The sequence below is a fragment of the Bos indicus genome, chromosome 7, assembly GCF_029378745.1.
Source record: "Bos indicus isolate NIAB-ARS_2022 breed Sahiwal x Tharparkar chromosome 7, NIAB-ARS_B.indTharparkar_mat_pri_1.0, whole genome shotgun sequence".
Lineage (NCBI taxonomy): Eukaryota > Metazoa > Chordata > Mammalia > Artiodactyla > Bovidae > Bos > Bos indicus.
This window is the reverse complement of record NC_091766.1, coordinates 12709535-12737509: the sequence shown is the minus strand read 5'-3', so window position 1 is coordinate 12737509 and position 27975 is coordinate 12709535. Positions and strand designations below refer to the sequence as shown.

At 42.9% G+C, this 27975-nt stretch overlaps 1 protein-coding gene across 2 annotated transcripts in view; it reads left to right on the top strand.

Annotated features, from left to right (window-relative positions):
• The window catches only part of LOC109561553 (zinc finger protein 709-like), a 49610-nt gene extending 22407 nt beyond the window's left edge, over positions 1-27203 (top strand). The window contains exons 3-4 of one of the 2 annotated variants that reach the window (XR_011567511.1): positions 12815-12875; positions 25498-27203. The gene's annotated coding sequence lies outside the window, so the exon portion shown is untranslated. Of the gene's footprint in view, positions 1-4196; positions 12876-25497 lie in introns of both variants that reach the window. The other variant, XR_011567510.1, reaches the window with a different exon arrangement.
• The last annotated feature ends 772 nt before the right edge of the window (positions 27204-27975 follow it).

The window sequence follows — 27975 nt, the reverse complement described above, 5'->3', positions numbered from 1 at the left end:
CCTCATTCTTGCCTGAGAAATCCCATGGACAGAAGAGCCTGGTGGGCTACAGTGCATGGTGTTGCAAAGTTGGACACAACTGAGCAACTAAACAGCAACATTGATTAACTGCTTAAAGGTGACTTAGTACCCTACATCAGACGGCAAAATTAATTCTGAGCCTGTTGTAATTCTGAGCCAGGCAGTGTACTTTCATTTTTTTGTGTGTAAAAAAAATGTTTGTATTTTGGTATTTGAAAAAAAATCTATTTGTCTACACCAGGTCTTAGATGAAGCATGCAGATTCTTTTATTTGTGATATGTGGGATCTAGTTCCCTGACTAGGGGCCCCTGCATTGGGAGAGTAGAGTCTTAGCCACTGGACCACCAGGGAAGTCCTTGTTGTGAAAATTATTCTAGTATATTTTGGATTTCCACTTGGCTAAAAATGTGGACCTTTTTTTAGTATTTTATCTATCTACCTTGTTTTGTTTTCTTCTTCACTGGATATACTTTGGGGAAAGGGTACCTCTCTACCCTGGTTTTTATCATTTTTTTCCTCTTGAGAGCCTCAAAACAGTGCCAATCAAGGAGTCTTCCCCAGGACAACTGGTTGCATTACAGGGTTTAAGGAGCCCAAACTTAAGTCAGATGTGAATTAATCCCTCACCTGTGCCACAAGAATGCCATGGGTGTTGTCCCCTTGTAACTCTAACAAACATAGCTGAGGATATATCGAGAAACTGGAACCCTTGCACAGGGGTGGTGCAAATTTAAAAAAAAAAATGGTTCAGTCACTTAGGAAAACAGTCTAGTCAGTTCCTCAAAAATTAAACCCAGAAATATCATATGATCCATCAATTTCTCTCCTACCTATACACCCAAGTAAAATACAAGCATATGTTCAAACAAAAAGTTGTACATGAAAACATAATAGCCAAAAGTAAAAACATTCCAAATGTATATTAACAGATGAACAGACAGAAGGGTAAAACAGAATAGAAGAGGAACAGGTGGAAGCAGTGACAGATTTCTTCTTGGGCTCTAAAATCACGGCAGATGGTGACTGCAGCCATGAAATTAGAAGATGACTGCTTCTGGGAAGGAAAGCTATGACAAACCTAGACAGTGTATTAAAAGCAAAAACATCACTTTACCAACAGAGATCTGTGCAGTCAAGGCTATCGTCTTTCTAGTAGTCATGTACAGATATGAGAGTTGGACCAAAAAGAAGGCAGAGTGCTGAAGAATTGATGCTTTCAAACTGGTGCTGGAGAAGACTCTTGAGGGTCCCTTGGACAGCAAGGAGATCAAATCAGTCAACCCTAAAGGAGATCAACCCAGAATATTCACTGGAGGGATTGGTGCTGAAGCTGAAGCTCCAATACTTTGGCCACCTGTTCAGTTCAGTTCAGTTCAGTTGCTCAGTCGTGTCCAACTCTTCGCGACCCCATGAATCGCAGCACGCCAGGCCTCCCTGTCCATCACCAACTCTTGGAGTTCACTCAGACTCACACCCATCGAGTCAGTGATGCCATCCAGCCATCTTATCCTCTGTCATCCCCTTCTCCTCCTGCCCCCAATCCCTCCCAGCATCAGAGCCTTTTCCAATGAGTCAACTCTTCACATGAGGTGGCCAAAGTACTGGAGTTTCAGCTTCAGCATCATTCCTTCCAAAGAAATCCCAGGGCTGATCTCCTTCAGAATGGACTGGTTGGATCTCCTTGCAGTCCAAGGGCCTCTCAAGAGTCTTCTCCAACACCACAGTTCAAAAGCATCAATTCTTCAGCGCTCAGCCTACGAACAGCCAACTCATTGGAAAAGACCCTGATGCTGGGAAAGATTGAAGGCAGAAGGAGAAGAGGGTGACAGAGGATAAGATGTTTAGGTGGCATCACCAATTCAACAGACATGAAGTTGGGCGAACTCCAGGAGATAGTGAAGGACAGAGAAGCTTGGCATGCTGCAGTCCATGCGGTCACAAAGAGTCAGACACAACTTGGCAACTGAACAACAATAGATGAACAGATAAATGCAATGGGTTTTGTCCACCCAGCAGAATATTGTTATTCAGTCATTAAGTTGTGTCAAACTCTTTGGGACCCCATGGATGGCAGCATGCCAGGCCTCCCTGTCCTTCACTATCTCCCAGAGTTTGCTCAAGTTCATGTCCATTGAGTTAGTGATGCTATCCAATCATCTCATCCTCCATTGCCCCCTTCTCCTGCCCTCAATCTTTGTCCATAAAAATGAATAAAGTGTTGATACATTCAACGTTGAAGTACCTTGAAAAAAGTAGGCTAAGTGACTGGAGTCAGTTGCAAAGACCATATATTATACAATTCCATTCCTTTGAAAGCCTTGAATAGGTAAATCTATATAGGTAGAAAGATTAGTGGTAGTCTAGGCACAGGGACTAGAAGAAGAAATTGGGAAGATTGGGAGTGATAGCTAAAGAGCAGAGGAGTTTGTGTGTGCGTGTTTATTTTGCTGCACTGGGTCTTAGTTGCGGCACTTGGAATCCTTAGTTGCAGCATTTGGGATCTAGTTCCTCAACCAGGAATCTATCCCAGGCTCCCTGCATTGGGAGCGAGGAGTCTTAGCCACTAGACCACCAGGGAAGTCTTGAAAGGAGTTTCTTTTTGAGGACAGGAAAATATTCTGAAATTGACTCTAGTAGCAGTTACATCTGCCTGTGAATATACTGATGCTATGAGCAAGGGCTCGTGTGCCCACAGCACAGAAAGCTAAGCTCTGACACCAGGTATCTGCAGCAAAGTACGGGTTTGTTTGCAGGGAGCCAAGGAGGGGAGTGGGAGACAAATCTCAGATCCACTCCAACTTAGTCTGTGAGTTAAGGGGTTTTTTTAAAGGGGGAAAAACAAAGAGGCTGGGATTGATCATCATCTTGTGACACTCCTGTGACATTTCTTAGTCATAGTTTCGGGAGTCAGGATGTCCCTGGTTTATGAGTCTCAGCCCAGATGGGCCATGGCCTGGAGGTCTGTTAGCTTATCTTGACCTGGAGAGACAACCTGAGTATGTACATTAATGATGATATCTATAATAACAATTGAAGTACATTAAGAATGTTATCTGGGCTTCCCTGGGGACTCAGTGGTAAAGAATCCACCTGCCAATCCAGGAGACGCAGTTTTGTTCCCCGGGTCAGGAAGATCCCCCAGAAGAGGAAATGATAACCCACTCCAAATATTCTTGCCTGGAGAATCCCATGGACAGAGGAGTCTGACGGGCTACAGTCCATGGGGTTGCAAAGAGTTGGACAGGACTTAACAACTAAACAAGAACAACAATGTTATCTACAACAGCAATTGTAGTCATCTGACTCCAGTTGATTAGTGTTCAGTCAGCATTGAGGTCAGAAGATTGAGATCAAAAGGGATGATAAAAGGAATAAAGTTTTTAATAGAGAGGTTAATCATAAGCTCAGTGAGGGAACTTCATTTCAGAGGAAACTCAGTTTCAGTGAAAACCAGTGAGTTATAGACATTAAAGGGTCCATTATATAGTATGTGTGCTGGATCTCAAAAGTGTCCAGGTAAGTGGATAAATGCATTGAGAGTTTTGCAATGCAGAGTTCAGCAATTCTTGCTCTTAGACATCTAAGAATTTCCAGGTTATTTAAAACATCCATTACCTCAAATTGTTCTTGTGTGTGTGTGTGTGTGTGTGTGTGTGGTGAGAATTCTTAAGATCCCCATCTCAGCAAATTTCACTTATACAATACAGTATCTCAAATCATATTGCCATACTCAACTATAGGCCACTTTGTTAGTAATTTATACCTCAGGAGAGCATTGTCTCTCCTGAGTTTCCAGGGGCATCTCACATTTACATTATGGTTTGTTTTGTTGTTGTTATAATTAGTGAAAATAGGAATTCAGTTGCCTTAGGATCTTATAGCTGTTCAAATTTCAATGTTCTCTAGGGACACAAGCTAACATTGATCTAAAATAAATTACCTTCCTATGTAAACTGAATTTAATGAAACCTAATATTTTAATGACACGTCTCACACCCTCTGCTTAGAGAAGAGTACCCCCAGCTATGCCTGCCTGGCTCAAACTTCCCATCCGGGCCAAGGAAGGGCTCTAGGACTCAAAGTACCAAATGAATGGGAGTGGGGAAGAGATGGGAAGAAAGCTCAAACTTGTCAAATTTCAAAGATTAAAACGGAGCTCGTCTCTTTATTTCAGATGGTGATGTCACACTGAAGCGGCTACATTTCTAAACAAGGGTCACAGTTGCACACAAAGCCCCTTGGTTTCAGTTGCACACAGAGCTGACACAAAGCCCTCTGGTTCCAGTCCTGGTCTGGGCACCCTCTTGTCTATACTTGCTTCATCTTGAAACTGAATCAGGAATTCCCTATGCACACCTGTGACCTCGCATTCTGACCAAGCTGAGGGGAGATTACAGTCAGCCTTAGAAAAGGAAAATGTTCTATTTAAATTCAAACATTCGCGGGGACAAGTTACCGGCAAAGGCCGAAACCGGTTTGCACAAGCCAAGCGTCCTCCCGCCCCGCTGTCACTCAGGCACGAGGGGGCGCGGCCTTGGAAATTGTCCAATCAGGGAGGTAACTGGGGACGGTAGATGGGGCGACGGACTACGGCGAGAAGTAGCCAATCGCTCTGGCTTTGCTCCGGAAACGAGGGTGCTTAATGGTAATTCTCGTCGGCCACGGGCTCTGTTGTTCTGTGAAGTGCAGTGGTCGTGGGAGTCATAGGAAGGGGTTAGGGAGACTGAAGAAACGTAGAAGTGATGAGTGTGAGTCTCCGAGTGCGAAGACGGAGAGGAGGGACTGGCTGGAACTGGCCTGGCCATGGCGGAGACCGGGCTTCCCTGCAGTCAACTTCGGAATCTGCTGGCCCGAGTACCCCTGGGGCATCTCTCGGACCTGTCCGGTCCGGCTCGCAGCGTTGAGGGCAGGGAGCGGCAGTCGGGACCCCGGGCGTCCTGTCCTCTCACGGGACACCTCATGCGGCCACCTCGGCCCCGACCCCGCCGCCTCTCTGGGCAGCTCTTCACCCGCAGCTCGGCGTCTCCCCCAGAATGTGCGATGACCACGAGGAAATTTTTTAGGTTCGGTGTCTGGGCTTTATGCGAGGGAGGAGCTGTGGTGTGTGGGATCCCCAATCCCTCCCCAACGGGATACGATTTCTCTTGAGTTTTTCAAATTTGAGGGAGTAGGGTCTTAAATCCACAACCCAGTTTCACCGGCGTAGCACTTCCTGGAGCTGCCAATACATCCCTAAATTTCCAAATCCCTTCTGCATTTCCAAGGGTTTCCAATGTGGCTCAGCTGGTAAAGAATCGCCTGCAATGCGGGATACGTGGGTTCGATTCCTGGATTGTGAAGTTCGCCTGGAGAAGAGAAAGGCTACCCACTCCAGTTTTCTGGCCTAGAGAATTCCATGGGGTTGCAAAGAGTCGGACAGAACTGAGCGACTTTCACTTCACTTCGCATTTCCAAACACCATCTTCTGATCTCTCTGATTCACAGCATTTTCTACTGTTTGCCTGCCGTGGTGCATTTCATATTTTCTCAGTATTTTGATGTATTCTTTTGTCAGTAGAGCCACAGATGTCTATTTTTAATAATCATTTTATTACTTATTTTTAAAATATGTACTCATTTAACTCTTTGGCTGCACCCAAGTCTTTGTGGTGTGTGGGATCTAGTTCCGTTACCGGGGATCGAACCCTGGGACTCCTGCTTCTGGAGCAGAGTCTTAGCCCTTGGACCGCCAGGGAAGTTCCCAGATGGGTATTTACTAAAACCTCGTTTTTTTGTTTGTATATATATATATTACATGGGAGGAAAACTGAGAATGACCACCTGAAACTATGTTGCATGAAATCTTTGAGCCTCTACTCTCAGGATCTTTCCTGGGCACCGTCATCCTATGGAAATCCTTTGGATGGAGATTCCTTTCTTGAAGCTTTCCTGAGTGATCTGTCCTTGCCTTGCCCCTCCCTGCTTTTGTTGACTTGAGAAGATTTATTGCTATAAATGTCCATTTTTCAGTAAGGGTAAATACATTTTTTATTTATTCAATAGGCTTGAAAGACAGTATAAAACATTTACAAAGAGGCAAGAAAAAGGTTAATTTCAGGGGAAAAAAAGAATTTCATCATTACATTTCATTTAAGATCCTGGTTTCATCCCTTAACCTGGCTGTAGTTAAGTTTCAGAGGGCTGTTCATTACTTTTGGGTGATTTCCAAAGAAATTCCAGAGTTTAGACTTGCAGACCAGAAGTGTTCTAATAGAGTTAATTACAAAACAAGTCTTATCATGGAAATAATAATTAACTAACATCTTATTTGCTGAAAGAAATATACATTGAGGATTTTCTGATTATACAAGTGCATTTCAGTTTTCCTTCTTCCTCTTCACATGAACACTGATTGAATTTGCTGGATTGTTCAGTGTGTTTGTATAATTAAAATGTAATAATAATTGTACCAAGTGACTCCAGTGGGGAGTATGGCCTGTGGTGGGTGAGCCAAACTAAGCCCCACTGTGAGCCTATAAAGACAGTTAGAAGTGAAGGCCCATTGATTCCTCCTAGGAACGGATTCATTGGAAAAGACCCTGATGCTGGGAAAGATTGAAGGCAAAAGGAGAAGGGCAGGGACAGAGAATGAGATGGTTAGATATCATCACCGACTCAAAAGACATAAGTTTGAGCAAACTCTGGGAGATGGTGAAGGACAGGGAAGCCGGGGAAGCCATGCTGCAGTCCATGGGGTTGCAAATAGTTGGACATGACTTAGTGACTGAACAGGGAGATGGAGGAGATTTCATGATTCTCTTTCTGAAGTTGTAATCATGGTTTGCCTAAGTGTTGCATTAATAATGGTGGTGCATTCCGTGTAAAATGTGCACAGGGAAGTCTGTGGAGATTGGTGTTCTGTTTCCTTGACAAAGGGTTTGGGAATTTGGGAGTTCTTTGGGGTTGAAACCTGCTGAGAAATTCCTCACTTGTGAGAATGGAAGAGGGGGTGGCCTTTTTGGGGTCCATACTCTTCTTCCCCAGAGACTGACTCACTTTTAGGGTTCTATGGCAGTTGGGAGTATCTGGACCACAATTTTTAAAATTACTTTATGTATGTATTTTGGCTGTGCCAGGTCTTCGTGGCTGCACTTGGGCTTTCTCTAGTTGCAGCTTCAGGAGTTGTGGCATATGGGCTCAGTTGCCTTGAAGCATGTGGAATCTTCCAGGACCAGGGATTGAACTCATGTCCCCTACATTGGCAGGCAGAATCTTAACCACTAGACCACCAGGGAAGTTTGTAGACCAGATTTTAAGAACGTATTTAACTTTCTGAATGTGGGTTTTCCTTTTCAACTGTAGGGGAGCAGTCTGCTTATCTCAGCTGATTCAAATATTTTCTTTTCTTCCCTTTGGATTCCTTTATCTGTTGAATATGGTGGTTCTGTAATTTTTTTCCTCAGTAGTTCCTATATAACCCTTCTATTTGCACTATTTTTTTAAATTTTGTATTGCTGCATTACATTATAACAATTACTAAGCCAGTATTAATGTATTAAAGTCCACAGTTTTCATTATTGATATCTTTTGGGGTTATAAGATCTATAGGTTTTGGTAAATGTTTAATGACACGTATCCATCATTTCTTTACCCTCAAAATCCCTTATGCTTCACCTTTTCATTCATCTCTTCCTCCAAACCCCAAATCCTTCAGAACCAAAGATATTTTTATGGCTCATAATAATGTCTTTTCCAAAATATCATCTACTTGGAATCTTATGTTGCCTTGTCAGATTGGCGTCTTTCACTTACTGATGTACTTTTGAGGTTCCTTCATGTGTTTTTATGGCTTGATACCTCATTTCATTTTTTCACTGAACAATATTTCATCTTCTTATAGTAGTAATGACACTGATTGTTTATCCATTCGACTCTTGAAGGACATTCTTAACTCTAACTCTTATCAATTATGAGTAAAGCACATACAAACATTCGTGTTAGGCTTTTGTGTGTACTGAAGGTTTCAGCTAATTTATGTCTCTACCAAAGAGCAGAGATTGCTGGATCTTCCTATATGTATGAGTATGTTAAGGATTCATGGGAAGTTCTTATCTTCCAATGTAGGCATACCAAATTTCATTCCCACCACCGAGGAATGAGGATTACCAGCAGCTACTCATCTTCACTAATGTTTGGTGTTTTGAATTTAGTCATTTAAAGTGTGTAGTGACATATTATTGTTGTTTTATTTATATTAATAATTCCCCAAAGACATGTTCAGCATGTTTTCATATTGCTTATTTCCCACCTGTGTATCTTGTTTGGTGTGACATCTGTTCAGATCTTTTTCCCATTTTTAATTGAGTTGTTTATCTCTTTACTGTTGAGTTTTAAGAATCCTTTGTGTATTTGAAATTACTAGTCATTTATCAGATATGTACATTACAGAGACACTCTCCTAGTCTGTGATTTTCATTCTCTTAACACTTTCTCCACCACAGGAGTTTTCCTTTAATGAAGGGACACTTACTGGTTTTTCCTTTCATGGATTGTTTAGTTTTGGTGTTGTATCTAAGCATGATGTTAGCTGCAGGTGTCTTGTTGATTTTTTTCCAAAACAAAGAGTTCCCTCTATTATTAGTTTGTTATCATAAATGGATGTTGAATTGTATCAAATCTTTTTATGTTCATTTCTCCTTCCTTTCATTTCTGATATTATTTCTGTTTTGCCTTTTCTGTTACCTTGTCTAGATGTCAATCAATTTTATTATAATTAATATTTTCTAAGGACCAGCTTTTGGTTTTGAAAAGTAGGAGAGTGTTTTTTTCCTTTCAAAACTTTAAAAATTTCACTCTACTCTCTTCCTGCTTGGTTTCTGAAAAGAAGTCTGATCTAAGTCTAATCTTTTTTTTTTTTTTTCCCCTATAAAAGTAAGGTGGGTTTTCCCATCTGGCTTTTTTCAATATATTCTCTTTCTCTTTGATATTTCCCAAGTTAGAATATGATAGACTTAGTGTGCATTTTTGATGGTTAGTGCTCTCTAAGCTTTTTGGATCTACAGCATGCCATCAATCATTAATTTTAGGAAAATCTCAATGATTATTACTCATTTTTTTTCTGTTCCTTTCTGTGTACCTTTTCTTTTAGATATTCCCATTTTGTGTATTTTAAACCTTCTGTCACTGCTCTACTGCCTTGAGCCTGCACGGGAGTCCCCACCCCATGACAAGGTCATGTGGGAGGGTTCTGGTGGGCAAGGCAAGCCAGAACTCGAGGGGTGCCCCCTGGGCCTGCCTGAGCATCTACCCCAAAACCAGAATCTGTTTTACTATTTTACGACTTTCACCAACTCTTCTGACATTAACGGGGGGCTATCCCTGACCACCTTTCTCTGTAAGAAAATCAACTTAAAACTCTACTTAATAAGTCTCCTGGGCATAACAGGAGTGTTTCAATTCAAACCCCTCTGATGACTTTCTAGCTTGCCGGACAGGTTTGTTCAGATTCACAGCCTCCCAACCACAAGAGGCAGGAGAAGCTTAAGATATTCTAACAATGCAGAGCTTCTCAGAGAAGAGAACTAGTAGAGGATTTCTTTGTTGAGCTAATGCTTGCTGCCAAGTTTCCATACCCTTTACCTACTGTGTCCCTGAGACTATATTGATTAATATAGTTGGTGTATAGAAATGTAAGTAGTAGCTTTAATGTTTGTAACCTTGGACCCTTGAGTTAATTCTTTTCTTGTTATAGCCCACCACACTTTTGCCCTATAGGAATGCAACTTAATCTAATGCTTTCGGAGGGTGGCGCCTGACTTTAGAATAATCACCTTTAGAGAAAAATAAGTTTTCTGAAGAAAGGGTCATAAAATGTTAACAGGCCTCCTGGCCAGAAGATGATGTAAATCACCTAAAACTTTTACATATGATAAGTTTGCAGAAAAAAAGCCTGGCTTCGATAAGGATCAAGGACTGCTGACCTTGCATGACTCTACCCCTTCCCCCATTATCCTCTATGCACAATTTAAGGTATAAACACTACTTTGGAAAATAAAGTGCGGGCCTTGGTCTCCCCATGTCGTTCTTTCTCTTTCCTTTTCCTTTTCAGGCTGATCTCCCTGGAGTGCAGGGGCTCTCTGCGTTCGCTTTCCTGCCTGGGCTTCTGAGACCCACTCGAGAAGGTGCCTAAGGTGGGGCACCTTCCGCTATTTGAGAGGGAGCCTGCGGCCTACATGAACAGAGCAAGTTCCGTGCTGGGGCTTTATTGGCTTTCTGCGTAAACCAAGGAATATCAGCCTCTTTTCTCTCCTCTATTTTCTTAACTGCAAAATTCTTTCCTTATCTCTGTACCTCTTCATCTATTCTTTGTCCTACACTGTCCTCCCGAGGGAATCCCTGGCTCCTGCAGGGGCTGGACCCGGTACTCTACAGTTTATAGATTTTGTGTCCTGTCTTGTTTGGGTTTTGGTTTTGGTGTTTGGGGCTTTCTGTTAGCCTCTGGTGAAATGGATTGTTTTCAGTATGGGCCTTCCTAAGAACAGAATATTTGGTGTTTATTTTTAAATGCCATCTTTATTTCTTCTTTTCCAGTTTTGGAGAGAGTATTTTGCCTGTGAACTCAATTCGCTCATCTAAGTTTTTTCCTTTGAGGCCAAGAATGATGGCTTCTGAGTGCCTTAAATGCTAGCTTCTAACCTGTTAAGTGTCTGTCTTCAATTTTTGATGATTGATTGCTGACTGCTTTAAAAATCCTTACCTGTCCTCTTTTTGCTTTTACCCACATCAATCCAAAGTGATTGGAAAGCCTTAGTCTTCCTTCCATTGTTAGTGGCAAGAGATTCTATCTTCTTAAGATCTTGTTCTTGTATGTGAACCCTCATCCTAACCCAGCCCCTAACTTCAGTTTTTAAAAAGTTCAGATACTTTCCCTTGCTTTGTGAAGCCATTTCATGAAAGTGCTGGAGACGTTTGCCTCACTCTGCTCAGATACATCAATTATTTAGATAATAAGACCTTTTATACACTATTGGCAGCATGTGCTGTCATCATGTAAGGGATTCTTAGACCCAAGGTTCAAACTATCCTTTTTCCGTATACCTTGTGGGCGCTTGTGGCAGGGCAGCCTTTAGAGTGGCTGGTCAGGAAATAACTTCCTCCTGCAATTTGAAAATGGTGATTTTATATTCTTCAGGAGGAAAGTATTTCTGAATCCTTTACGTGTTTTATAAATACTTAGGGCAGATTTACCATCAAACTCTTAGGATTTTTAATGAACACACTTGCAGTTTACAACTCAAAATCTGTTCCTCAGGGTTGAATAGGCACTGGGCACTTGTGTTCTGAATCTGCCATAAAGAGCTTTGTCAGCATATTAGCTCACTCTGTGTGCCTGTGTGTGCCTTTCAGCAGCCCTGAGGTACATGAGCCACATGGCTTTTGTGGTTTGATTTTCAGACTGTCTTCCTAGTGTCTGAACTGTAAGTGCCAATTAACTTTCTATAGGTAGATTTTATTCATTTTGGCTGTGCTGGGTCTTCATTGCTGCACGGGCTTTTTTCTAGTTGCAGTGACTGGGGGCTATTCTCTATCTGCAGTACATGGGCTTCTCATTGCAGTGGCTTCTCTTGTGGAGCATGGACTCTAGGACATGCGGGCTTCAGTAGTTGTGACACATGGTCTCAGTAGTTGCAGCTCCCAGGCTCTTGAGCACAGGCTCAGGAGTTGTGGTGCACAGGCTCAGTTGCTCTGGGCAGCATGTGGGATCTTCCTGGACCAGGGATCAAACTCATGTCTCCTACATTGGCAGGCAGATTCTTTACCACTGAGCCACCTGGAAAGCCTTGACTTTCTAGTGCATCATATGAGAGAAAAAAGTGAGTCTGTAGTAAATATTGTAGAAGTGAAAGGCATATTTCCCCACAAGAATATTTTCTTTCCATCATCAACATCTGACTGCTTCTAAAGGCTTAGAATACTTTAAGGCCAAATTGGCCAGCTGGATCCTATTAAAAGTTTTACAGGTTTGTTGGACTCTCTTGTTTGGTGCTGGGAATAGAAGTAAAAGCTTCCAGTTCAGCACTATGTTATTATTCATAAAACCTTGTGCAGATTTGACCCTCTGCCTCATAAGTGCTATAAATGGTGAGTAAAGTGAAGAATATGGAAGTTTTTCCTGACAAGGTATTGATGGTCTTAAAATTGTAACATTTGCTTCATTTATATAGCATGTCTCTCACTTCTCCGCATATTCTGGACCCTGTTGTTAGTGAGAAATAAGATGTAATGTGATCAGAGTAAATATGTCCATGTTCATTATGCTGCTAAATTTGTGAGGACGTATAGACAGAGTAAATTCCTGATGATCAAGTCATAAAATAAATGTTTGGAGATGACAGAATCATACATAACCTATTCATATAAATGGTGTATAGATAGATGTCTAGTCCCATCAGTGTCACACATCCTGCTATACACATATTTGGGATGTTTTAGGACTTAGTTTTAGGCTATTGAAGATGTGACTATGAATTTCAGCCCAGAGGAGTGGGCTTTACTGAATCCTTTATAGAAAAAACTCTACAGAGATGTGATGTGAGAAACCTTCAGAAACCTGGCCTCAATAGGTGAGGATGACAGCTTTCCTTTACTTTGTCAATTAAAGAACAAATGTTTCTTACTCATTGATGTCTATGTGAAAGGGAGGATGTTGGCAAATAAAGTAGACCTGTTCACAGCCAACAATGAATGTAGAATCTAATGATTTCTGTATAATTTCTAATATTTTGGAATCATTTTTCTTCATCTGCAATTTAGGGGGGAAAGGGAAGAATCATGACATTGAAGATCAGTACAAAAACCAGGGGAGAAAACTAAGGTAAGTCACACCCAGAACAGAAAGTAGTGCCTCATATGTGGCTCCTCGTTTGTGATAAAATTTTACAAGAAGTGGCCTAAACACATGATGCCTGCTTCACATTTATTTATTCTCTGAAAAAATTTTCTCCAGATCCTTTATAATATGGGACATAGATGTCCAGCATTTGGAAAATAGTTCTCTTGAAAACAGTATTTAACAAGCCCTATATGTGAATGTCACTTTTGGTAATTCCAAGAGTGAAATCTTGCAGGGCATTCCTTTTTCAATTTAAAGCCATTCAGACAAGGGAGATAACCTATACTTTTGCTATAAATCCTAACAGTGTAGTTCAAGTATCCTGCTGCTGCTGCTGCTAAGTCACTTCAGTCGTGTCCGACTCTGTGTGACCCCATAGACGACAGCCCACCAGGCTCTTCCGTCCCTGGGATTCTCCAGGCAAGAACACTGGAGTGGGTTGCCATTTCCTTCTCCAATGCATGAAAGTGAAAAGTGAAAGTGAAGTCGCTCAGTCGTATCCAACTGGTAGTGACCCCATGGACTGCAGCCTACCAGGCTCCTCCATCCATGGGATTTTCCAGGCAGGAGTACTGGAGTGGGGTGCCATTGCCTTCTCCGAAGTATCCTGCTAATAAATATTAAATTGTTAGTAAAGAAATCATTACTAGTATGATCCCCATTTTTTATAGGAGTCATGTGATAGATTCTGTGCAAGTAAAGAGGGTAGTCAGCATGCAGGAAACCACAGCCTTATTCCAAAACTCAGTGTGAACAAGAAAACTACTAGAGTGAAACCATCTGAATGCAGTGCATGTGGGAAAGTCTTTATGCATCATCTATTCCTTAATAGGCATATCAGCCGTCATAATGGACACAAACTAGATGAGTACCAGAAATATGAAGAGAAGCCATATAAATGTAAGGAATGTAGTAGACCCTTCAGTTATCTTCAGTGTTTTGAAAAACACAAATGAAATACAATGGACAGGAAAACTATAAATGTAAGAAATGTGGGAAAGCATTTCGTTTTCACACTTCCTTTCAAATCCATAAAAGGATTCATATAGGAGAAAAGCCCTATGTAAAGAATGTGGGAGATCCTTTATGTGGTTCACAACCTTTCAAAGACACATGATAACCCACACAGAAGATACTCCTTATAAATGTAAGGAATGTGGGAAACTCTTTAAGTAGCTTACAACCTTATGAAGCCACATGATAACGCATGCTGGAGATGTGCCTTATAAATGTAAGGAAATGGGAAAATCTTTAGTTTTTTAAGATTTTCACTACAAATACATGAAAAAACCCACATGGGAGAGAAACCCTATTGCCGGGGTCCAGCCCCGGTGGATCCAGGGAATTCGAAGCGGGGACGGCGTCGGCGAGGATCAGGAAACAATTGCTTAATTAAACCTTAATTAAGGATATAAAGAGTAATAGAATGAGGATAGCTCAGTGAGGAAATTCAGTGGAGAAAAGAGGCTGAATAATTCAGCCAGAAGGTAAGAGAAAGAACGACATGGTGAGACCAAGTTTCGGTGAACAAGGTGAACAAGGCCCGCACTTTATTTTCCAAAGTAGTTTTTATACCTTAAGTTATGCATAGAGGATAATGGGGGAAGGGGTAGAGTCATGCAGTAAGCCAGGCTTTCTTCCTGCAAACTTATCATATGCAAAAGTTTAGGTGATTTGCATCATCTTCTGGCCCAGAGGCCTTTTTCTCTAAAGGTGATTATTCTAAAGTCAGGCGCCAGCCTCCAAAAAGCATTAGATAAAGTTGCATTCCTACAGAGCAAAGGTGTGGTGGGCTATAACAAGAAAAAGAATTAACTCAAGGGTCCCAGATTACAAACATTAAAGCTACTACTTCCACCAATTATATTAATCAATACACTGCCAGGGACACAGCAGGTAAGGGATATGGAGACTTAGCAGCAAATATTGGCCCAACAAGTGAAAATCCCTTCACCAATACAATTTCTAATCAATCTTTTGACTGCTCAAAGGAATCTGTATTTAGACAGTTTAGAACATCTCATGCCTCTCACAGTTTGGAGGCTCTGAGCAATCACATGTGGCCGGAAAAACCTATTCAGGCAGGCTAGAGGACTTCCAAGGGAGTTTGTAGGTTGAAACACTGTCACACCCAGGAATTATTAACTGGAGCTGTAAGCTAACTCTTTTCAGAGAGGTAGTGGGGGACAGCCCCCCGTAAAGTCAGAGGTGTAGGTGAAGGCACAAAGCAGAAAGTAGGCAGACTCTGGTTTGGGGGGTAGATTGCTCGAGAATTTCCAGGGAGACTCCTGAGGCTTGATCCCGCCTTTGCGTATGCCAAGCCTCCTTCCTCATGACCTTTGCCAGGGGCGGAGCTCGCTCCCCACACCCTATCCATGTAAACAATGTGGAAAACCTTTAGATATCTTCAAACTTTTCAAATACATGAAAGGACTCACACAGGAGAGAAACCCTATGAATGTAAGTAATGTGTTAAAGCTTTTGTTTCTCCTGTAGGATTGCAAAACCATGAAAGAAATCACAATGGAGAGAAATTCTACACATGTAAAACATGTAGTAAAGCATTCAGTTATTCCAGTTCTCTTCAAAAACATGAAAGAAATCGTACTGGAGAGAAACCTTACAAATATAAGGAGTGTGGAAAAGGCTTTATTTTTCTCTCAAGCCTTAGAGCAGACATGATAAGACTCTGGAGATGGACCTTATAAATATAAAGAATGTGAGAAAGCATTCGTTACTCCCAGTTCATTTCAAATACATGTAAGGACTCACACAGGAGAGAAGCCTTATAAATGTAAACAATGTGGGAAAACTTTCAATTGGCCTACTTCCATTCACAGACATGAAGAAAGTCATAGTGGAGAGAAACCCTGTACGTGTAAGCAATGTAGTAAAGCCTTCAGTTTTTCCAGATCCTTTCAAAGCCATGAAAGGAGACCAGTGGAGAAGAGCCCTATGGATGTAAAAAATGTGGTAAAGCCTTCAGTAGTCCAAATTCCTGTCAAAAACATGAAAGAAGTCATAGTGGAGAGAAACCTTATGAATATAAGGAATGTGGAAAAGCCTTCAGTTCTCTCACCAAATTTCAAAGACATGTAATGAAGCACACTAGAGACAGACCTTATAAATGTAAGGAGTGTGGGAAAATCTTTGATTGTTCCAGTTACTTTCAAAGTCATGAAAGGATTCACAGTGTAGAAAAACCCTTTGAATGTAAGGAACATTATAAAGCCTCCAGTACTCCTAGGTCCCTTCAAAAACATGAAAGAATTCATACTGGAGAGAAACCTCATATATGTAAGGAGTGTGGTAAAGCCTTTAGTTATCCCAGTTTCCTGTAAAAACACGAAAGGAGTTATACTGGGAAGAAATCCTATCAGTGTAAACAATGTAGTAAAGCCATCATTTATTTCAGTTCCCTTTGAAGTTATGAAAGAACTCATACTGGAGAGAAACCCTATGAATGTAAGGAATGTGGGAAAGCCTTCACTTTTCCCTCAAAATTTCATTTACACATGATAAAGCACACTGGAGTCAGACCTTATTTGTGTAAGAAATATGGGAAAGCCTTCGGTTGTCCCAGTTCATTACAAAACCATGAAAGAACACACACTGGAGAGAAGCCGTTTGAATGTAAGAACTGTAGTAAAGCCTTCAGTCGAGTTCATTCTTTACAAAACCATGAAAGAACTCATATTGGAGAGTAACCCTATGAATGTAAGAAAGTGGGAAAGCCTTTAGTTCTATCACCAAATTTTCAAGATATGTGGTGAGGCACACTGGATAATCTAAGAAATGTAGGAAAGCCCTCAATTTTTTCAGTTCATTATGAAGTCAGAACTCACAGTGGTAAGAAACCACATGAATGTAAAAATTATAGGAAAGCCTTCAGTGGTCCCAGTTCTCTTCAAAACCATGAGACCATTCATAATGGAAAGTAGGCCTATGAATGTAAGAAATATAGGAGAACTTTCAGTTGTCTCAGTTCATTCTAAATACAGAAAGGAATTCACACTGTAGAGAACTACTTTGAATGCAAAAAAAATATGGTAAAGCCTTCAGCAATTCCTGTTATGTTCAAATGCATGAAAGAACTCTTAACAAACTGAACATAAGGAATATTAGAATGCCTTTGTCACATGACATTTTAAGAATGCAAGATGATGCACATCATGTAAATGTGAGAAATTGGGGGATTTTCTCTCATATTCTTGGGAAAGAACTCCCTCTAGAGAGAATTCTGTTAAATGCAAACAGTATGTGGAAACCTTAATTTGCCTTACATTCTTAAAACCATGTAAGAATGTACACTGGATAGATACCATATAACTGAAATGAAAAGTAAAACTATTAATTTGAAACAAATATCTTTATAATCATATGAAAACTGCACTGGAAAAAACTCATGTTAATGTAAGTAATATGGGTAAGCCTCTGCAAATTCATGTAGAATGCTCTCAAAGTTACAATATGGAGGAAATGTTATAAACTTTAAACATACATTTTCCCTACCAGTGGCATACTCTTAAAGTTATTCTCTGAAGTATGGAATTCTACTTATTTTTGCAAGTAAATATTGAGGTAAAATAATTCTGTAGATACTCTTTAGGCTGTCATTCCTAAGTTTAATAAGTAATTTAACCTTTTATCAGTTAAATTTTTTTATTTTTACTGTTAAGACTCTGATCCATGGGTGATTTGAAGTGTATTTCTAATATACAAGTAGGTTTCATTTTTAAATAATTTTGTAATTTTTGTGTAAATAAGGGAACACAAAAAAATGACATTTTGGTACTTGTTTCTTGTGGCAAGTACTCAACATCCCTTTTACATTATATTCAAATTTTTCATTGGCTTAAGAGCTTTGTTCCATTTCCTTCCTAACAGAAATGTAATAAAGAGTTGGGCATGTATTTGTAAGTATGCAGAGTTCCTCATGTAGTCTCATGTGAATTATTCTTTTCATCTTTTGTCCTTTGTTATTCGTCATTCCTTCTGGCTAGGATTTGGGCTCTGGAATATTGAGAGACCTGTGTGATGACAATAAAATCTAGAGTTGGAGATGACTCTTTTTAACTGTTTTGTCAATGTGAGTAATGTGAACTACAGTCTCTAGACTCTGTTGCTTTTATGGTCCCATGTTAGAATTCACCAAACCTGAATAGACAGGTAACTTGAAATGCAAAGTGAAATAGTATTAGGTAGATTTGGAGCCACCTGTATGGAAAGAGACAAGAAGCATAGGGCTTTTACAGGCATTTGCTTCAAGCCTAATTTCCTCATTTTTTGCTCTGCCAGTCAAGAATATCCTGAAAACTGAAGAGTCCAAGATGATAGAGCAGGAAGACCCTGAGCTCACCTTCTCCCATCAGATCAGATCAGTCACTCAGTCGTGTCCGACTCTTTGCGACCCCATTGAATTGCAGCACGCCAGGCCTCCCTGTCCATCACCAAGTCCCGGAGTTCACTGAGACTCACATCCATCGAGTCAGTGATGCCATCCAGCCATCTTATCCTCTGTCATCCCCTTCTCCTCCTGCCCCCAATCCCTCCCAGCATCAGAGTCTTTTCCAATGAGTCAACTCTTCGCATGAGGTGGCCAAAGTACTGGAGTTTCAGCTTTAGCATCATTCCTTCCAAAGAAATCCCAGGGCTGATCTCCTTCAGAATGGACTGGTTGAATGTCCTTGCAGTCCAAGGGACTCTCAAGAGTCTTCTCCAACACCGCAGTTCAAAGGCATCAATTCTTCTGCACTCAGCCTTCTTCACAGTCCAACTCTCACATCCATACATGACCACAGGAAAAACCATAGCCTTGACTAGATGAACCTTTGTTGGCAAAGTAATGTCTCTGCTTTTGAATATGCTATCTAGGTTGGTCATAACTTTCCTTCCAAGGAGTAAGCGTCTTTTAATTTCATGGCTGCAATCACCATCTGTAGTGATTTTGGAGCCCCCCAAAATAAAGTCTGACACTGTTTCCACTGTTTCCCCATCTATTTCCCAGGAAGTGGTGGGACTGGATGCCATGATCTTCGTTTTCTGAATGTTGAGCTTTAAGCCAAGTTTTTCACTCTCCACTTTCACTTTCATCAAGAGGCTTTTGAGTTCCTCTTCACTTTCTGCCATAAGGGTGGTGTCATCTGCATATCTGAGGTTATTGATATTTCTCCCGGCAATCTTGATTCCAGTTTGTGTTTCTTCCAGTCCAGGGTTTCTCATGATGTACTCTGCATATAAGTTAAATAAGCAGGGTGACAATATACAGCCTTGACATAACTCCTTTTCCTATTTGGAACCAGTCTGTTGTTCCATGTCCAGTTCTAACTGTTGCTTCCTGACCTGCATACAAATTTCTCAAGAGGCAGATCAGGTGGTCTGGTATTCCCATCTCTTTCAGAATTTTCCACAGTTTATTGTGATCCACACAGTCAAAGGCTGTGGCATAGTCAATAAAGCAGAAAGAGATATTTTTCTGGAACATTCTTGCTTTTTCCATGATCCAGCGGATGTTGGCAATTTGATCTCTGGTTCCTCTGCCTTTTCTAAAACCAGCTTGAACATCTGGAAGTTCACGGTTCACGTATTGCTGAAGCCTGGCTTGGAGAATTTTGAGCATTACTTTACTAGCGTATGAGATGAGTGCAATTGTGTGGTAGTTTGAGCATTCTTTGGCATTGCCTTTCTTTGGGATTGGAATGAAAACTGACCTTTTCCAGTCCTGTGGCCACTGCTGAGTTTTCCAAATTTGCTGGCATATTGAGTGCAGCACTTTCACATATCATCTTTCAGGATTTGGAATAGCTCCACTGGAATTCCATCACCTCCACTAGCTTTGTTTGTAGTGACGCTTTCTAAGGCCCACTTGACTTCACATTCCAGGATGTCTGGCTCTAGGTCAGTGATGACACCATCGTGATTATCTGGGTCATGAAGATCTTTTTTGTACAGTTCTTCTGTGTATTCTTGCCACCTCTTCTTAATATCTTCTGCTTCTGTTAGGTCCATACCATCTCTGTCCTTTATCGAGCTCTCTTTGCATGAAATGGTCCTTTGGTATCTCTGATTTTCTTGAAGAGCTCTCTAGTCTTTCCCATTCTGTTGTTTTCCTCTATTTCTTTGCATTGATCGCTGAAAAATTACAACTATTTGCCAAACAACTATTGATGAGAAAGACCTGAACACTAGCAGAAAAGATCTACAGGTGAAGAGAGGAAGAAGGACCCACAGTGAGACCAGTAGGAAGGGTAAATAAAAGTTATAGTCAAGACCCATGACCCACAACAGGAGGATAGTCATAATTGCAGAAGTTGTCCCAAGGAGCAAGGGGGTCCAACCCCTGCCCCCATCTTAGTCCCAAGCCTAGTGTCCTGCACTGAGTAGATGAGCCCCCAAAACATTTGGCTTTGAAGACTGCAGGGCTTACTTACAGGAGAGTAAGGGGGCTGTAGGGAAGAATTAAGAGACTCATTCTTAAGGGGTGCACATAAAATCTCACATGCTCAGGGGAAAAGTGGTAATTTGAAAGGGGCATAAGTCTGACCCATCTGCTAATTTTGGAGACTGTTGGAGAAACAGGAGGCAACTGATGCTTATCCTTGGGACACAGACACTGATGACAGCCATTTTGGAAAGCTCGTTCTACCACAAGGACAATGGTGCTGGTCCTTCTAGTTTATTAGTGTGAGAGACCTGTGCTACTCATCAGCCTGTTGGCACCAGTATTGGGATGCCTCAGGCCAGGCAGCTAACCAGGCAAGGTCACAGCCTCATGCACCATATGACCAGCTGCCTGAAGACATTTTGAGCCCCCAATTGTCCTGGGGCCCCTGTAGCACCACAGCCAGTTGTCGGGGCCCAACCCCCATTACCAGTGGGGCAATATCAGCTTTGGGATACCCTCGACCTTTTTGGGCTTCCCCAGTGGCTCAAACAGTAAGAAATTAGCCTGCAATGTGGAAGACCCAGGTTTGATCTTCTGTGTTGGGAAAATACCCTGGAGAAGGGAAGGGCAACCCATTTCAGTGTTTTTGCCTGGAGAATTCCATGGACAGAGGAGCATGGTGGGCTACAGTCCATGGGGTCACAAAGTCAGACACAACTGAGTGACTAACACCCACAGGCCTTGTAGCCATCTGTGACAGAAATAAGCCCTGTTCACCAGTGGGCTGACACCAGCTCTGAGACCCCCAGCTTACAGCAGTGAAAGACCCCAGGATCTGGCTCTACCCACCAGTGATCTAGCATTAACTCCAGGACCCCTTAGACTTCAGCCCTACCCACCAGCTCCAAGACACCTTGGACCCTCCAGCCAACCACCCTGGGGTTTGGCTGTAGTTACCAGCAGGCAGACACTAGACTGAACTGGCATTACCAGACCTGGTGGCCTATTGATCCCCAAAAACCAGCCTCAAACAGGAAGGGCTGGTAAGAAACCTGAAACAGATCCTGTGGTGAACTGGTTCCTTCTCAATCTTGCCCTCCTCCAAAGTTGAGTCTGGCCTGATACCCCTAAGGAGCAAGTTTTGCAATCATCTCTTGCTCCTAACACACTGACACTGGAGACCAGAAAGCACATAATGACTTCAGACTGGCTCTGATGCACACAGATGAACCCTGCTTAGACTTATTTGCCTCTACAGAAAAGGGAGGAGGGGGTGATTGGGGGGTGCAGCATTTCTAGCGAGGAACTGCAGGGTTCTGGTGAGAATGAGGCCTGTGGAGCCAGGCTTCATGCAGGAGCAGCAGAAACCTTCCCACCAGGCCATCCTGGGCTCTGGTCATGAGTCCCTCAGGACACGTGGACAAGCCTGAGAGGAAGGAAGGTGGTGCTGGTTCTTCCTGCACCTGGAGACAAGGAGACCCAAAGGAGAGCAGAAAGGGTCCTCAAAACAGTGTCAGCCTAGAACCTTTTACTGCTTGTTTAGTCAGAAAATTTAGCAGAACCCCACCCCCACCCCCACTATGGCAGATTTGGCCCAAGGCCTGACCCTTAGGGTTGGGGTTTGGGAGAGAGACCTAGACCAGGGCCTTAGAATCAGAAGCTCCCACTTTCCTTCAGGAAATGTTCCTGGCCAGCCCTGGAGCCCTCTTCCCCTACCTGCAAGAAGAAGGATCCTGCAGATACCAGAAAATGACGTTGGGGAAGTAATCACATGGGCTTTGGGACCCTATTCCAATCATGTGACATCAAAGCAAAGGACAAAGTCTCATAACCTTGGGACAAGGACAAGGGTGGCTTCCCGTTGCCAGAGCAAGACACTGGGTGGTCAGGGCACCAAGCTGCTCCTCCACTGCCCGGTCCCAGGGAGCTCCTCAGACTGATCCAGTGTGTGGAAACTAGAAGGATAATGGAGAGGGAGGGAGTCCTGAATGAGCCATGTTATCACACTTGAAGCAACTTACAGATTCTTGATGACACTTACCTACAGGGAAAACGGGTGGGGGACAGGGACTCCTGCCCACCTGAGGGAGGGAGGGGAGGCCATGGTTAAGGCAGAGCTGTTGAGCTGTGTCTTCCTCTGGGGGACCCCTTGTACTCCCAGTTACAGCAGCTCTTTCTTTCCCTGTTGTTTTCCACCCTGGGGAAACTCCGTTTTTGTGGCTATATTTTTTTAAATTATTTTGGCTGTGCCGGGTCGTTGCTGCTGCATGCAGGCTTTCTCTAGTTGCAGCGACCTGGGGGCTACTGTAATTGTGTTGCACCAGCTTCTCATTGCAGTGGCTTCTCTTGTTTCAGAGCATGGGCTTTACGATGCACGGGCTTCAGTAGTTGTGGTTTCCAGGCTCTGGAACACAGGCTCAATAATTGTGGCACATGGGCTTAGTTGCTCTGCAGCATATAGGGTCTTCCTGGACCAGGGATCGAACCCATCGCCTGAATTGGAGGCAGACAGATTCTTTACCACCAAGCCAGCAGAGAAGTACTATCCAAAGCATTCTTATGCCAGAAACTATTCTCAGCTGTTACTGAACACAGTTACTGATGCCACTGCTGGCAACTGACAGTTTATTTGTAATGGAGGACCTTCCACTTCCCAGTGTCTGAGTTGATGATCCCTTAAAGTCAGCTTTCCATTTGGCATTGGGTCATAAATGCAGGATCTCTCAAGCTTTCTAACTAGAGGCCTTCTCTTTGAATATATATTGGTATTTATAGAATAGAGCCAAACACGGTGCTTCTGGTATATCCCACCTAGAGGAGGAAGTGTGTTGACCTCTCCTATGATGGATGCTATCTGTTCTGGAGTAGGTCATTTCTTTTCTAGACACACTGGCGATTTTGGGAGTCACTTGGGATCACACGGCTGACCAGAGTGTTCACATACAGCGTGCTGCCACTGCACCTGATGGGGTCCACTGCAAAGACACTGCATTTTGTCTCTAGAGCAAACAGGCCTTCTGGGATGACAGACGACCCAGGAATCAGATGGATTAGTCAAACTAATCAATCATGCTAGCAGAGAATTTCCTTGCCAAGAATCAAACTCAGGACTTCCCTGGTGGTCCAGTGGTAAGACTCTGTGCTCTCAATGCAGGGGACCCGGGTTTAATCCCTAGTCTAAGAGAGAGATCCCACGTGCCACAACTAATATTCAGCACAGCTAAACAAACACATCAGTCAGTCAGTTCAGTTGCTCAGTCGTGTCCAACTCTTTGTAACCCCATGGACTGCAGAATGCCAGGCTTCCCTGTCCTTTACCATCTCCCAGAGTTTGCTCAAACTCATGTCCATTGAGTCGGTGATGCCATCCAGCCATCTCATCCTCTATCATCCCCTTCACCTGCCTTCAATCTTTCCCAGCATCAAGGTCTTTTCTAACGAGTTGGCTCTTCGCATCAGGTGGCCAAAGCACTGGAGCTTCAGCAACAGTCCTTCCAATGAATATTCAGGACTGATTTCTTTTAGAATTGACTGGTTTGATCTCTTTGCAATCCAAGGGACTCTAAAAAGTCTTCTCCAGCACCACAGTTCAAAAGCATCAATTCCACTGTTAGAGATCCTTTGGCTATTGCCCACAATATACCTGTCTGATTCTACCAATAACAACAACTCTTTATTCAAGGTTTCCTCCTCAGGCATAAAGAACTCTATAAAGTTAACTTGCCTTACAGTATATTAGTTGCTCAGTCATGTTCGACTCTTTGTGACCCCATGGATTGTAGCCCACCAGGCTCCTCTGTCTATAAGGTTTTTCAGGCAAGAATACTGGAATGGGTTACCATCTTCCTCCTCCAGGGCATCTTCTCAACCTAGGGATAAAACCTGTGTCTCCTGCATTGCAGGCAGATTCTTTACCCACTGAGCCATCGAGGAAGCCTGCAATATGCAAGTACAAATCAATGCCACTCTTACTCTTCACATATTAACATCAATCTGCAGAGGCTCATTTCACTGCTGGGGCAACATACCTACTGGACTTTCTGACCACATACTTATGCCTGAGATCTAACGGTATTAAATTTGGCTGTGAGTGCATGTAATCCATAACCACCTAGTGGCTCTAATGTTTTTTATTTATTTATTTTGCCACGCTGTTCACGTACAGAGTCTTAGTTCCCCAAATAGGGATAAAACCTGTGGCCTCAGCAGTGGAAGTGTGGAGCCTAACCATTGGACCCTAACCACTGGACCACCAGGGAATTCCCTCCATAAGATATTTGAGGTTATATGGTAAACCAATTCCCTCCAAACAAAAGAGTTAGCTGACTATAGCAAATCACTGAAAGCAGAAGCTATGGGAGCGAGCAACTTCTAGGAACACACAAAGTATGATAGAAGACTTGCTGGATACACAGTACAGATTAACTTGACATTTAAAAGCTCTACGAGGAGCCAGTCCTCTGGAGCCTCCCCAAATTTATTAATTTTTCCTCCAGGAGCCCAAGCAGGTTCTCACTGTGAAGAGTGAGAACAATGGCCTCCCGCTCCATGCCGGAAATGGTGTGTGGGGGATACATTCTGATATACACACAAAGCATTCCCTTCTCTACAACTTAGGCCTTTCCTCAAGGAAAACTAATTTTCCTGAACCTTATCTGATTGGGGAACGAGCAGTGAGACAACACACTGACCCTTCAGGTTTTTGATCAGACCAAAGGTGAGGAATAAAAGCCACGAACCTCATCTGACTTACATAGTCCAGTGATTCTGTCCCCGCCCCACAAATAAAACAGATTTTTTAAAAAGATTTACTTATTTTTGGCTACGCTGAATCTTCATTGCTGTGCACATGCTTTTGCTTTCTCTTGCTGCAGTGAGCAGGGGCCACTCTCTAGTTGCAGTGCGTGGGTTTCTCACTGCAGTAGTTTCTCTTAGGCTTAGTTGTCCCATAGCATGTGGGTCTTCCCGGACTTTTAGGGGAAGCACACTGACTGAAACCACCCAACCTGGCCAGGTACTGTAGTAACCTGAGTTATGTTATAACGTGAGTTATGTTATGACAGAAGGGCCTGGGAAGGAATATAGATCTAGTAAGAAATTTGTATGTGGGTCAGGAAGCAACAGTTAGAACTGGACATGGAACAACAGACTGATTCCAAATAGGAAAAGGAGTACGTCAAGGCTCTATATTGTCACCCTGCTTATTTAACTTATATGCAGAGTACATCATGAGAAACATTGGGCTGGAAGAAGCACAAGCTGGAATCAAGATTGACGGGAGAAATATCAATAACCTCAGATATGCAGATGATGCCACCCTTATGGCAGAAAGTGAAGAGGAACTAAAAAGCCTCTTGATGAAGGTGAAAGAGGAGAGTAAAAAAGTTGGCTTAAAACTCAACATTCAGAAAACGAAGATCATGGCATCTGGTCCCATTACTTCATGGCAAATAGATGGGGAAACAGTGGAAACAGTGTCAGACTTTATTTTGGGGGGCTCCAAAATCACTACAGATGGTGACTGCAGCCATGAAATTAAAAGACGCTTACTCCTTGGAAGAAAAGTTATGACCAACCTAGATAGCATATTCAAAAGCCAGAGACATTACTTTGCCAACAAAGGTCTGTCTAGTCAAGGCTATGGTTTTTCCAGTGGTCATGTATGAATGTAAGAGTTGGACTGTGAAGAAAGCTGAGCACAGAAGAATTGATGCTTTTGAACCGTGGTGTTGGAGAAGACTCTTGAGAGCCCCTTGGACTGCAAGGAGATCCAACCAGTCCATTCTGAAGGAGATCAGCCCTGGGATTTCTTTGGAAGGAATGATGCTAAAGCTGAAACTCCAGTACTTTGGCCACCTCATGTGAAGAGTTGACTCATTGGAAAAGATTCTGATGCTGGGAGGAATTGTGGGCAGGAGGAGAAGGGGACGACAGAGGATGAGATGGCTGGATGGCATCACTGACTTGATGGATGTGAGTCTGCGTGAACTCCAGGAGTTGGTGATGGACCGGGAGGCTTGGTGTGCTGCGATTCATGGGGTCGCAAAGAGTCAGACACGACTGAGCGACTGAACTGAACTGAACTGAACTGAAGCCACCACCAATCAGAAGAGTTTGGGAAAGGTCAAAAGGAAACACCAAATGTCCTTCCACCTCCCAGAATTATTCTTGCTGACAACCATCTTGGCTAAGCAAGAGTGCGCTGCCAGTAAGGATCCTGAGTCAGAGTGATTGGCCAAACACAACCTGGAAGCTAATTCCATCACCATAAAACCTGAGACTGTGGGCCAGTGGCAGAGCAGTTCTCCTGGGTTCCCTTATCCTGCTGCTCTCCACTTGGGTGCCCCTTCCCAATAAAGTCTCTTGCTTTGTCAGCATGAATGTCTCCATGGACAATTCATTTCCAAGTGTTAGACAAGACCCCACTCTCGGGCCCTGGAAGGGGTTCCCCTGCCTGCAACAGTACCACAGATTAAACCCATGTCCCCTACATTGGCAGGTGGATATTTTTTTTAACCACTGAGCCACCAGGGAAGCCCCCATGAAGAGGAAAAGTTAAAATTTTACATAACCTGCTCGTTCTGCCTCTGTAACTCAGCTTGCCCCTTGCAAAGTCTGGGTCACATAGGTCACGTAGTCTCAGAAAGTGGGGACTTAGGATACTAGAAACTGGAGCTGATCTCACCGTTGTCCTACTCTTTGCAATTGCCCAGCCCCTGCGAACCTGCTTAATCATGCATCCCCCTCCCCATCTTGACTGCTGTTCCCATTCACTCGAAACCCCTTAGTTTAAACCAGCCTATTAGCAGCTAGTGTTGCCCACTATAGTCTGTCTATAAGAACTCTGTAACCTCTTCGTTCAGGGCTCAAAGCTTAGAGTGTTAACTCCTCTGGGCCCTTTGGCATAATAAACCTGAGTTCTCCAACTGTCCGAGTGTGGTGCTTGGTTTCTCAAGTACTGGTTTCTGCAACACCCAGACACTTCTGATCTAAGCTAAATGAGGATGAAAATCCCTTCTCCCCTCGAGACTGTGGAGCTGGGATGAAAATCAAGGAAGATGACCCCCAAACTCCTCCTTCCCCAGTAAATAGTCTGTTGCTGCTGCTGCTGCTTAATAGTCTGTAGGTAGTTAGAATAGGAAACAGGAGTCCAAAATGGCCGTGGCTAAAAGACAAGAAAGGGAAAAGCCCACGAAAATAGAACAAAGGAAGGTCAAAGGAAGGTCCAAGGACTGGAGTAAGGACCTCAGGTAGAACAAACAGCACTCCTGGCTAACCCAATTTACATAGGGCAGGCCCAGGGGGAGGAAAAAACATATAAAAGGAGGAGCCAAAGCCCTTTTCTCTCTCTCCCCACCGCATGTGTGTGCTTTTTACCTTGCTCTCTCTCTTTCACCACCCCCCACCTCCCACCCCCACCCCCCACCTCACTCGTTGGCACACTCCTCCACTCTCTTTGAGTCTTTGGGTTGGCATGCTCTCACGCTTCGAGGGTAGATTCTCCCGCTATCTTCTAAATAAAATAGAGCTGTAACACTGATTTGTCTAAGAGCTATAACATGGTTTGTCCAAGACCTGGGAGCTATGACGCACCAAGGGCTTTAATGTCCGTCACTCCAAATCTTTGTTGTGATGAGACAGAACTGAGGAGCATACACTCGCCTGACATAGTCCATCCCTTCATTTATATGCCTCTCA